The sequence below is a fragment of the Rhincodon typus genome, chromosome 13 (assembly GCF_021869965.1).
Source record: "Rhincodon typus isolate 14 chromosome 13, sRhiTyp1.1, whole genome shotgun sequence".
Lineage (NCBI taxonomy): Eukaryota > Metazoa > Chordata > Chondrichthyes > Orectolobiformes > Rhincodontidae > Rhincodon > Rhincodon typus.
This window is the reverse complement of record NC_063344.1, coordinates 66676656-66686028: the sequence shown is the minus strand read 5'-3', so window position 1 is coordinate 66686028 and position 9373 is coordinate 66676656. Positions and strand designations below refer to the sequence as shown.

Sequence of the window (9373 nt, the reverse complement as noted above, 5' to 3'; positions counted from 1 at the left end):
CTGCTTGGCCTGCTGTGTTCATCCAGCTCTACACCTTGTTATCTCACATTCCCCAGCATCGGCAGTTCCTACTATCCTTCTACCCTGACTTTTTAATGAATTGAATTGAAATGGCACCAGCTGCAAATGGTGAGATTGGAACCCATGTCCTACAGTTTGGGGCCCTAGATTGCTCGCCCAATGACTTTATTATTAGGCCACCGTTCCTCTAAAAGTAATCACTAAAGGATCCGCATCAATGTTTCAATCCTTAAATTGGCAGCATCTTTCTCATGGGAAGCGGTGCCTGGAAGATACGGATAGTTATCCCGAGGATTTTTGCATCCCCCCAGTACCTTTTCTGTGTTGTCAGTATGTTCTCACTGTTTATTCTGCACCTACAATTTGGCCAATCCCTGGAGACAGTCATGCTGTGAACTTTTACTTTGTCAGTCGTAATAAGAAGCAGGTTAACCGCTTGTTCCACACAGTCCGGTGAGAATTTACCTTCGGCCGATGATGTCAATGTGCAATGGTGTCAGACGGGTCATCAATTCCACGTTAAAGAACCAAAAGAACTGCGGCTGCTGGAAATCAGAAACAAAAACAGAAGTTGCTGGGAAATCTCAGCAGGTCTGGCAGCATCTGAGGAGAGAAATCCTAGTTAATGTTTTGGGTCTAGTGAGTCTTCTTCGTGACTGATGGTAGCTAGGAAAGGTTTCTTTTTATGCAGAATATAGGACAGGGATAGGGGGTGGTAAGGAGTAAACAATAGTTGGAGATAGAGCCCAAAGAGAGAGAAGGACAGAGGGACAGACAAAGGAGTGGATAATGATCAGCCAGGGAGAATGAATAGCTACAAATGGGGACTATTAAAGGCTAACAGTGGATTGTGTGTAATAGCAGACCATGTAATAACAAGGTTTGGTGTGTCGGGGTTTGGGTAAGGACGTGGGAGAAGGTGCCTCCAGCCATAAAATTGTTGAGCTTGATACTGAATCCAGAAGGCTGTAGAGTTCCAAGCAGAAAATAAGGCATTGTTCTTCCAGCTTCGCTGGAACACTGCTGCAAGCCTGAGACAGAGAGATTGGCCAGGGAACAAGGTGGTGTGTTGAAGTAGCAGGCAGCTGGAAGCTCAGGGTTTTTTTTGTGAGCAGAACGTAGGTGTTCTATGAAGCTCACCCAGTCTGTGCTTCATTTTCTCAGTATAGAAGAGACCACAATACGAGCAGCAAATGCAGTAGATTAGATTGTGAGAAGTGCAGGTAAAGTGCTGCTTTGCCAGGAAGACATACATGGGCCATTGGATACTGAGGAGGTGGTGGGGGGAGGAGGTAAATGGACAGGTGTTACACCTTCTGTGGTTGCACGGGAAGGTACCATGGGGCTGTGGTGGGGGGATGTTGGGAGTGAAGGAGGAGAGGTTCAGGATATCCCAGAGGGAACGGTCCTTGCAGAAGGCTGACGAGGGAATATGTGTCTGGTGATGGTGATATCTCGCTGGAGGTGGCGGAAATGGCAGCTAATGATCTTCTGGATGTAGATGCTGGTGGGATGGTAAATGAGGCCAAGGGGAACCCTATCGCTGTTGCAGGAAGGAAGAGAAGGGGTGAGGGTGGAAATGCGGGAGATGGGTCAGACCTGGTTGAGGGCCCTGTCGACAACGGTGCTGGGAATTCCTCGGTTGAGGAAGAAGGTGGACGTTTCAGAGAATCCCTTGTTGAAGTTGGCCTCATCTGAACATATGTGACAGAGATGGAGGAACTAAGAGAATGGAATGTGGTCTTTACAGGAAGCAGGGTGTGAGGATGTGTAGTCAAGGTAACTGTGGGAGTTGATTAGTTCGTAGTGGATATTGGTGGCTAGTCTATCCCCAGAAATGGATACAGAGATGTCAAGGAAGGGAAGCGAGGAGTCTGAGATAGACCAATTAAAGGTAAGAACGGGTGGAAATTGGAAGTGAAATTGATAAACTTTTCCAATTCTGGATGAGAGAGGGAGGGGTCACCGATGAAATCATTGCATTATTGGAGAAAGAGTCATGGGTGGGGGCTGGAGTGGGACCGGAACAAGAAGTGTTCTACGTACCCAACAGAGAGACAGGCATAACTGGGGCTTATGTGGGTACCCATGGCCAGCCCTCTGACCATTAGAAAATGAGAGGAGTTAAAAGTGAAGTTGTTCAGAATTAAGGTGAGCTGAGGCTGGTGATGGCTGGGAAGGTTCAGGCCTTTGTTCCAGGTAAAGTAGAAAGCCCTGAGACCATCCTGATGGGGGATATACGCGTAAAGGGAATGTACATCCATAGTAAAGAGGAGACAGATGGAGCCCGCAACTGGACATTCTAAAATTGACACAAAGCTTCGGAGGAATCATGGATGTATGTGGGAAGGGACTGGAGAAGGGGAGAAAAAAACTAGTGTCAAGGTAGGAAAAGATGAGTTCTGTGGGGCAGGAGCGAGCAGAAACAATGGGTCCGCTTGGACAGTCCTGTTTGTGGACTTTGGGAAGGAGTTAGAAGCGAGCTGTGGGGGTTGGGAGTCTGTGAGCTTAGCGGAGGGGGCGATCACTGGATGAAATGAGATTAGTGACCCTTGTGGACACAATAACCAATTCAACACCTTGGCTGATTCTCCACTGCTCACTCTATGGGACGTTGGGCATGTGTACAATGGGAGGCTAATTTGATTCTGCCCCTATGACACCATTAACTGAAGGTTAAAATGTATCCCTGGAAATGAAACGAGAAAATGCTATTTAGCCTCAAACTCCACTGTCCCTGTACTGTTTTCCTTATTATGTTGGGACGTTCTCATTAACCATATCCTGCTCAGAACTCTGTCTTGTTTTGGTGTCCCTGTCTAACTGCTGACCCTACTGACCATTTATTCACCCATGCATTATGGCCCTGTCCTGTGCATTTCATCTCCTGAGTTAAAGTTCTGTATGAACTGCTCAATGGATAAACACAACTTGAAAGAAATGCTATTCATTCTATTCATACTCACATACCCACTGATAGCCCCATCTTGCCGCCCCCTAATATCATAATCTGTCTCCTTTCCACCCCTTCCCTGTGTCGTCCTCCCACCCATTGCCTTGTTTGCCATGGATCACTGGGTCATTTGTGGATAGACCTATTTATCCCCATCTCTGTTGCTCTTAGGGTCCACAGAGATTGCTTGGCAGTGTGGAGTTTGTTGACCCTCTCTGGCAACCTGTTCCACTCGCCTACTGACATATTCATCCCTGCTGTACCACCTAACCACTGCTTTACATCAGGAGAGCTACCAGCTGATCGACACACCTTGGTCTTGGGTGCTTTGGGACTATCAGTGGGTAACACGGGAAGAACACTCCACATTAACCTGATCTGTGCTTCACTTGCGACCCTAAATTCAAAGCATTTGGCTGTTGTTTGAGGACGAGATGTTATCACTGAGTTACTTGATGTCCTCACCTTGCTCAAAATAAGTCTGACCGGGGGAGGGTTGGGAACCGTCGCCAAGTATCCTTTTTTATATTCTCTCTACCCACCCTCCTTCCACTCCCCCTGGTTCTTGGCAGCCTGGAGAAAATTCCGGTTATTGTCCCAACTGCGGTCATGTAACTTAGCTCAGGCCTGAGGTCTCCCAGGTTTGAAATGACCCAGTGCCACACTTGCCGGTCTGTTTATTAGCTGTGAGAGCAAGCCATTCTCTATTCATTTCAGACAAGCCTCCATTTCAAGTATGAGTTCGTCGTAGAGTTGGAGAAATACGTTAGAGGAAGGGGCCCTTTGGCCCGTTGTGTCTGTGCTGACTATCAAGCTGCTTAGATCCTACATTTGATTAATGTTTCCTCTCGAACTGAAGGTCACATCAGGAGGAATTGTGTAGTCAGTCACCCATATTTGGAAAGTGCATTATTCAGATGTTCTGATGAATGAGGCTTTTAATGACCTTCGCACGGGAGAAAAGGAGACAAACTGAATATTTATTGATAACAAAATCCCAGTACTTACTGAGTAACAGCTACCACCGGCTCATTCACTCTACACACCCCTTCATATCAGATTGGAAACATCCTGTTTCTCCGTGCATGGTTCCATTACAGATGCTTCCTCTCTGTCCAGTTAATTGTATTAATACGTTAATTAATTAACTAATACATGAGCTCAACTTGTGTCTCACTCTGTCCTGGTCATTGACTGATTTCCCTCAGGCCTGTACAATAACAAACAAGCAAGTACCTTTGAGCCATACACAGGTAGGTGTCCACAGCTCTGACACTCCCTGGCCAGAGAGTGATTAATATTCGCTTGACCATGACGCATTGAGAAACCACACACACCTGTTTAACACCCTTTCTGAAATGTTTGCATTGCCTGGCACATAAACAAAAGAGGTAATCCTTTTAACTAATCTCAATATCTCCTCAGAGGCTGGAACCTCCTGGTTCTCACTGATAAGCAGCAAGCCTGTTTTACAGAATCAGTGAGGGCCCTGTGGTGTTTTTTGAATGAGATGGGTTTGGGTTGTTTCACTTCTGTGAGCAAAGATGCTGCCTTCATCCACACCTCAGGTTTGTTGCTGATTGGGTCAGTGTAGATTGCCCATCCCTAATTGCCCTGGAGAAGCTGATGGTGAGCTGCCTTCTTGAACCACAGCAGCCTTTGGTATGTTGGGACCCCCCCCCCCCCCAGAACCCCCATAGTGTGGTCAGAGAGGGAGTTTCAGGAGTTTGACCCAATGAAATGAAAGAACAGCGATATATTTTCAAATAGTCAGGATGGAGGAGCAAATTACTGGAATCTGTACTGAAAACAGCAGGTCAGGCTGCATCCATGGAGAGAGAGCAAGCTAATGTTTCGGGTCTAGGTGACTCCTCATCAGAGCTGATATGAAGTGTGGAGGGGACAGCATTTATGCTATAGTTGCGGGGGGGGGGGGGGTGGATGGCAGTAGTGGGTGCAGAGTGCTGGTGGAGAAAAGATGTTGATAGCGCAGAGTAAGTGATCAGAATGTGAGAATGGCAGAACAATGATGTGTCTAACTGCCAGACTGGAAAGAACAGACAGTCCCACTGGAGTGGGGTGAGGGGAGAGAGGGCATGATGACAGAGAATGTAACAAGTAAAGCTTAAAAAAAAGGAAAGAAATGGGAGTTGGTTCACAATTTGAAGAAGTTGAACTCAATATTAAGTCCAGAAGGCTGTAAAGTGCCCATTTCTGAAGAAGGGTACCAATCTGAAACGTCAACTTTCCTGCTCCTCTGATGCTGCCTGTGTTGCACACTGTGTTATCTCTTTAGTCTGAAGATGAGATGTTATTCCTCCTGTTTGCGCTGTGGTTCACTGGAACACTGCAGCATGCCGAGGACAGACAAGTGTGCATGTGAGCAGGACACTGTGTTAAAATGACCGACTACGAGAAGGTCAGGGTCCTGCTTGAACACAGACTGAATGTGTTCTGCAAAACGGGCACCCAGTCTGTGTTTGGTTTCTCCAATGTAGAGTAGGCCACGTTGGGTGCAGCGAATACAACACACAAAACTGGAGAAGGTACAGGTGAAATGCTGCTTCACCCAGAAAGACTGTTTAGGCCCTTGAATGGTGAGCAGGGAGGAGGTGAAGAGACAGGTGTTGCACCTTCTGCAGTTACATGGGAAGGGAGGGTGGTGTCGGTAGTTGTGGAATGGACTAGGGTGTCCCGAGGGAACGATCTCTGTGAAATGCACACAGGGAGAGTGAGGGGAAGATGTGTTTGGTGGTGGCGTTCTGCTGGAGTTGTCTGAAATGGCAGAGAATGATCCTTTGAATGCGGAGGCTGGTGGGATGCAAAGTGAGGACAAGGGGGACCCAATCATGTTGTGAGTGATGGGAAGGGGGCAAGGGCGGAAGCACGGGTGATAGGTCAGATGTGGTTGAGGGCCCTGTCAACCACAGTGGGCGGGTAACCATGGTTATGGGAGAAGGAAGTCGTGTCAGCAGCGCTGCTTTTGATGGTGGCATCATCCAAACAGATGCGACGTAGGCGAAGGAACTGGGAGAATGGGTTGGAGTCCTTGCAGAATGAAGCGTATGAAGAGCTGTGGTGAAGGTAGCTATGGGAATCAGTGGCTTTGTAGTGGATGGCAGTGGACAGTTTATTCCCTCAAATGGGGACAGAGAGGCCAAGGAAAGGAAGGGAAGTGTCAGGATGGTGTGTGGATCAGGGAGGAATTTTGTGCCGGTGTTGTTCCCATGTGTCTGGATGGTCGTGGCTACAGGTTTAGAAGCTGGTGCTGGAGGAACCAAAATGAGTTGCTGTAGTCCATCTGGTGGGTGAACACATTGCTGCCATGTATGATGGTGAGGGGGACGGTGAACGGTGTTCCAATCAAAAGGGCCCCTCTGGCCTGGATTGTCGCGGGACAACAATGTTAGAAGTGTAAATCAAGACAGCTTTAGAGTTACCTGGGAGCAGGTAATATTCATTGTACGAACAAATTACTGCAGATGCTGCAATCTGTACTGAAAACAACAAATTCGCCGTTCGTGTTTCGAATCCACCCAGGATTACAAGTATCTCCAGGACATAGAATGTTCCTCGGGCTGCTATTCCCGCTGGATCCTGATCCATGATCAACACCATGCGCCAGCATACGTGCACTCTACACAGCTGTCTGCAGCAACATTAACTCGCCCTCTCTCGAAGCTGCGGCGCCCCCCCCGCCGCCCGCCCCATTCTCACTTCATCCTTCACCTCGTCCATTGCCTCATTTTCTCTTCCTTACAGACATCAAGGCGTGCAAGCTCCAGCAACCTATGGCCTCCAACATCCGTACTACGGCCTGACCCTCAGCACCCCAGCTCTCAGATGCTGTCACTTTCTGTCACTCTAAGGTACTCCCCCCAACTCCAGCCCTTGCCGTGTGTTCACCCCATACTTCCTGACCTTCCTCTCTCTGACAGAGGCGACAGGCAGGAAAGTGGAGTTAAGGACGTGATTGGATCAGCCTTCTGTCTTGTGAGATGATGGATTACACAGTGGTGGTCAACTCCATGTGAAGAAATGTACTGTCCTTGGCCCCCACCTTAATGAATTTCGGGCTCGTCATGATGTTGAAGTGTTTTTCTCTGTCTCCGTGCTCACTTCTTCGGGCAGAATTCCCTGTCCCACCCCTCCGTTCCACTGATCCCTCCACCCACCTCCAGGGATCCCCCTCCATTGGTCCCCTTCCCCAGGTCCTCTTACCTGCCCTCGATCACCTCATTGAAAACTGCTGATGTGACATCAGCCGTCTCAATTTCTCTGCTCCTCTCACCCACTCTAGCCTGGCCCCTTCTGAAATTTCCGCACTTCACTCTTTTAGGTCCAACCCTAACTTTGTTATCAAACCGGCCGACATAGGTGGTGCTGTTGCAGTCTGACACACCGATCTTTACCTTTTCGGAGGCTCAATGTCAGCTCTCAAACACTTCTTTCTAACTACCACCCCTGCCCCCGCACCCCCCCATCCCCCCCACCTCCACCACCTCCACCACCACCACCACCACCATCACCCTACATCTGAACATCAATCCATTGTTTCCAGGACTGTCATCAATGTCATTACCTCCACAGATCTTCCCCCACCTGCCTCCAACCTGGCAGTCTCCCAAACCTGGACAGCTCGCTTCTACCTCCTTCCCAAAATCCACAAACCAGACTGCCCAGGTAGGCCCATCATATCCGCCTGTTCCTGCCTCACCGACCTCATTTCCTCCTACCTGACTCTGTCCTCTGTCCAGTTGCCCAGATCCTGCCGCCCTATGTCCAGGTATCCTCTGATGTCCTCCTCCATATTGTTCATCTCCAGTTTTCTGGCCCTAACTGCCTCCTGTTCAATCATGGATGTCCAATCCCTCTATACTTCCATTCCCCACCAGATAATCTGAGAGCTCTTGGCTTCTTTCTTGACCAGAAACGATCCCCATCCACCACCATTCTCCTCCGCCTGGCTGAACTTGTTCTCTCACTGAACAATTTCTCCTTTGATTCATCTCACTTCTGTCAAGTCGAAAGAGTGGCTAAGGGCACCCTGTTATGCCTGCCCCTTTATGGGGTACATGGAACGATCCTTGTTCCAGTCGTATACTGGACCCTTCCCGCTTGGACATATCCCTCCAAACCTTTCTTATTCATAAACTTATCCAAATGTATTTTAAACTTTGTAATAGTACCTGCATCCACTACTTCCTCTGGCAGTTCATTCCACACATGAACCACTCTCTGTGTAAAAAAAAGTTACCCCTCATGTCCTTTTTAAATCCTTCTCCTCTCACCTTAAAAATATGCTCCCTAATTTGGAACTTCCCCTACCCTAGGGGAACAACCCTTGTCATTCACCTTATCTATGCCCCTCATGAATCTATAAACCCCTATAAGGTCACTCCTCAACCTCTTATGCTCCAGTGAAAAAAGTCCTAGTCTTTCCAGTCTGTTTTAATACTCAAACCCTCCATCCTGGTAAATCTTTTCTGAACCCTTTCCAGCTCAATAATATCCTTCCTATAACAATACAACCAGAACTGCGCACAGTATTCCAGAAAAGGCCTCACCAACATCCTATACAACCTCAACATTGTTTCTACTTGTTTAAGGAAACATATATTGGATTTGGAGGCCATTTAGAGAAGCTTCATTCAGCTGATTCCAGGCATGAAAACATTGTTTTTTTTAGGAAACATTGAACAATTTGCCCCTAAAGGAATTTAAAGGAATGAGAGTTGACCTTATTGAAATCTATAACATTTTGAGGGGCTTGACAGGGTAGATGCTGAGAAGGGTCAGGATAGATCATCGTCATGGAAATCTAGAACTAAGGGATGAAGTTTCAAAGTAAAGGGCCTGTCATTTAAGATGGAGATGAGGAGGAATTTATTCTCCGAAAATTGTGAAGCATTGGAATTCCCTATTTCTGAGGGCTGTGACTGGGCCATTGAATCCATTCAAGGTTGAGTTAGACAGATGGTTGATCAACAAGGGAGTCCAATGTTATAGGCGACAGGCAGGAAAGTGGAGTTAAGGACATGATTGGATCAGAGCTCTGTCTTGTGAGATGATGGATTACACAGTGGTGGTCAACTCCATGTGAAGAAATAAAATACAACATGGATGCTGTAAAGCTGAAACAAAAAAGAAATTGCGACAGAAACTCAACAGTTCTGGCAGCATCTGTGGAGAGAAAGAAGAGTTAACCTGATAGAAGTGTACAAAATTATGAGAGGCAATAATGGACAGAATGAATTGTTGGAGTCTTTTTTTCCCAGGGTGGAAATGTCAGTTACAAGGGGACATAGGTTTAAGGTAAAAGGGGTAAGTTTAAAGGAACAAAAAACAGGAAAAGCTCAGTACATTTTTATACAGAGGGTGGTAAGTGCCTGGAATCCG

The 9373-nt window shown here is 47.4% G+C and overlaps 1 protein-coding gene across 1 annotated transcript in view; it reads left to right on the top strand.

Annotated features, from left to right (window-relative positions):
- Positions 1-9373, top strand: part of LOC109914753 (cilium assembly protein DZIP1L-like) — a 95085-nt gene that overhangs the window by 35197 nt on the left and 50515 nt on the right. The window lies entirely within an intron of this gene.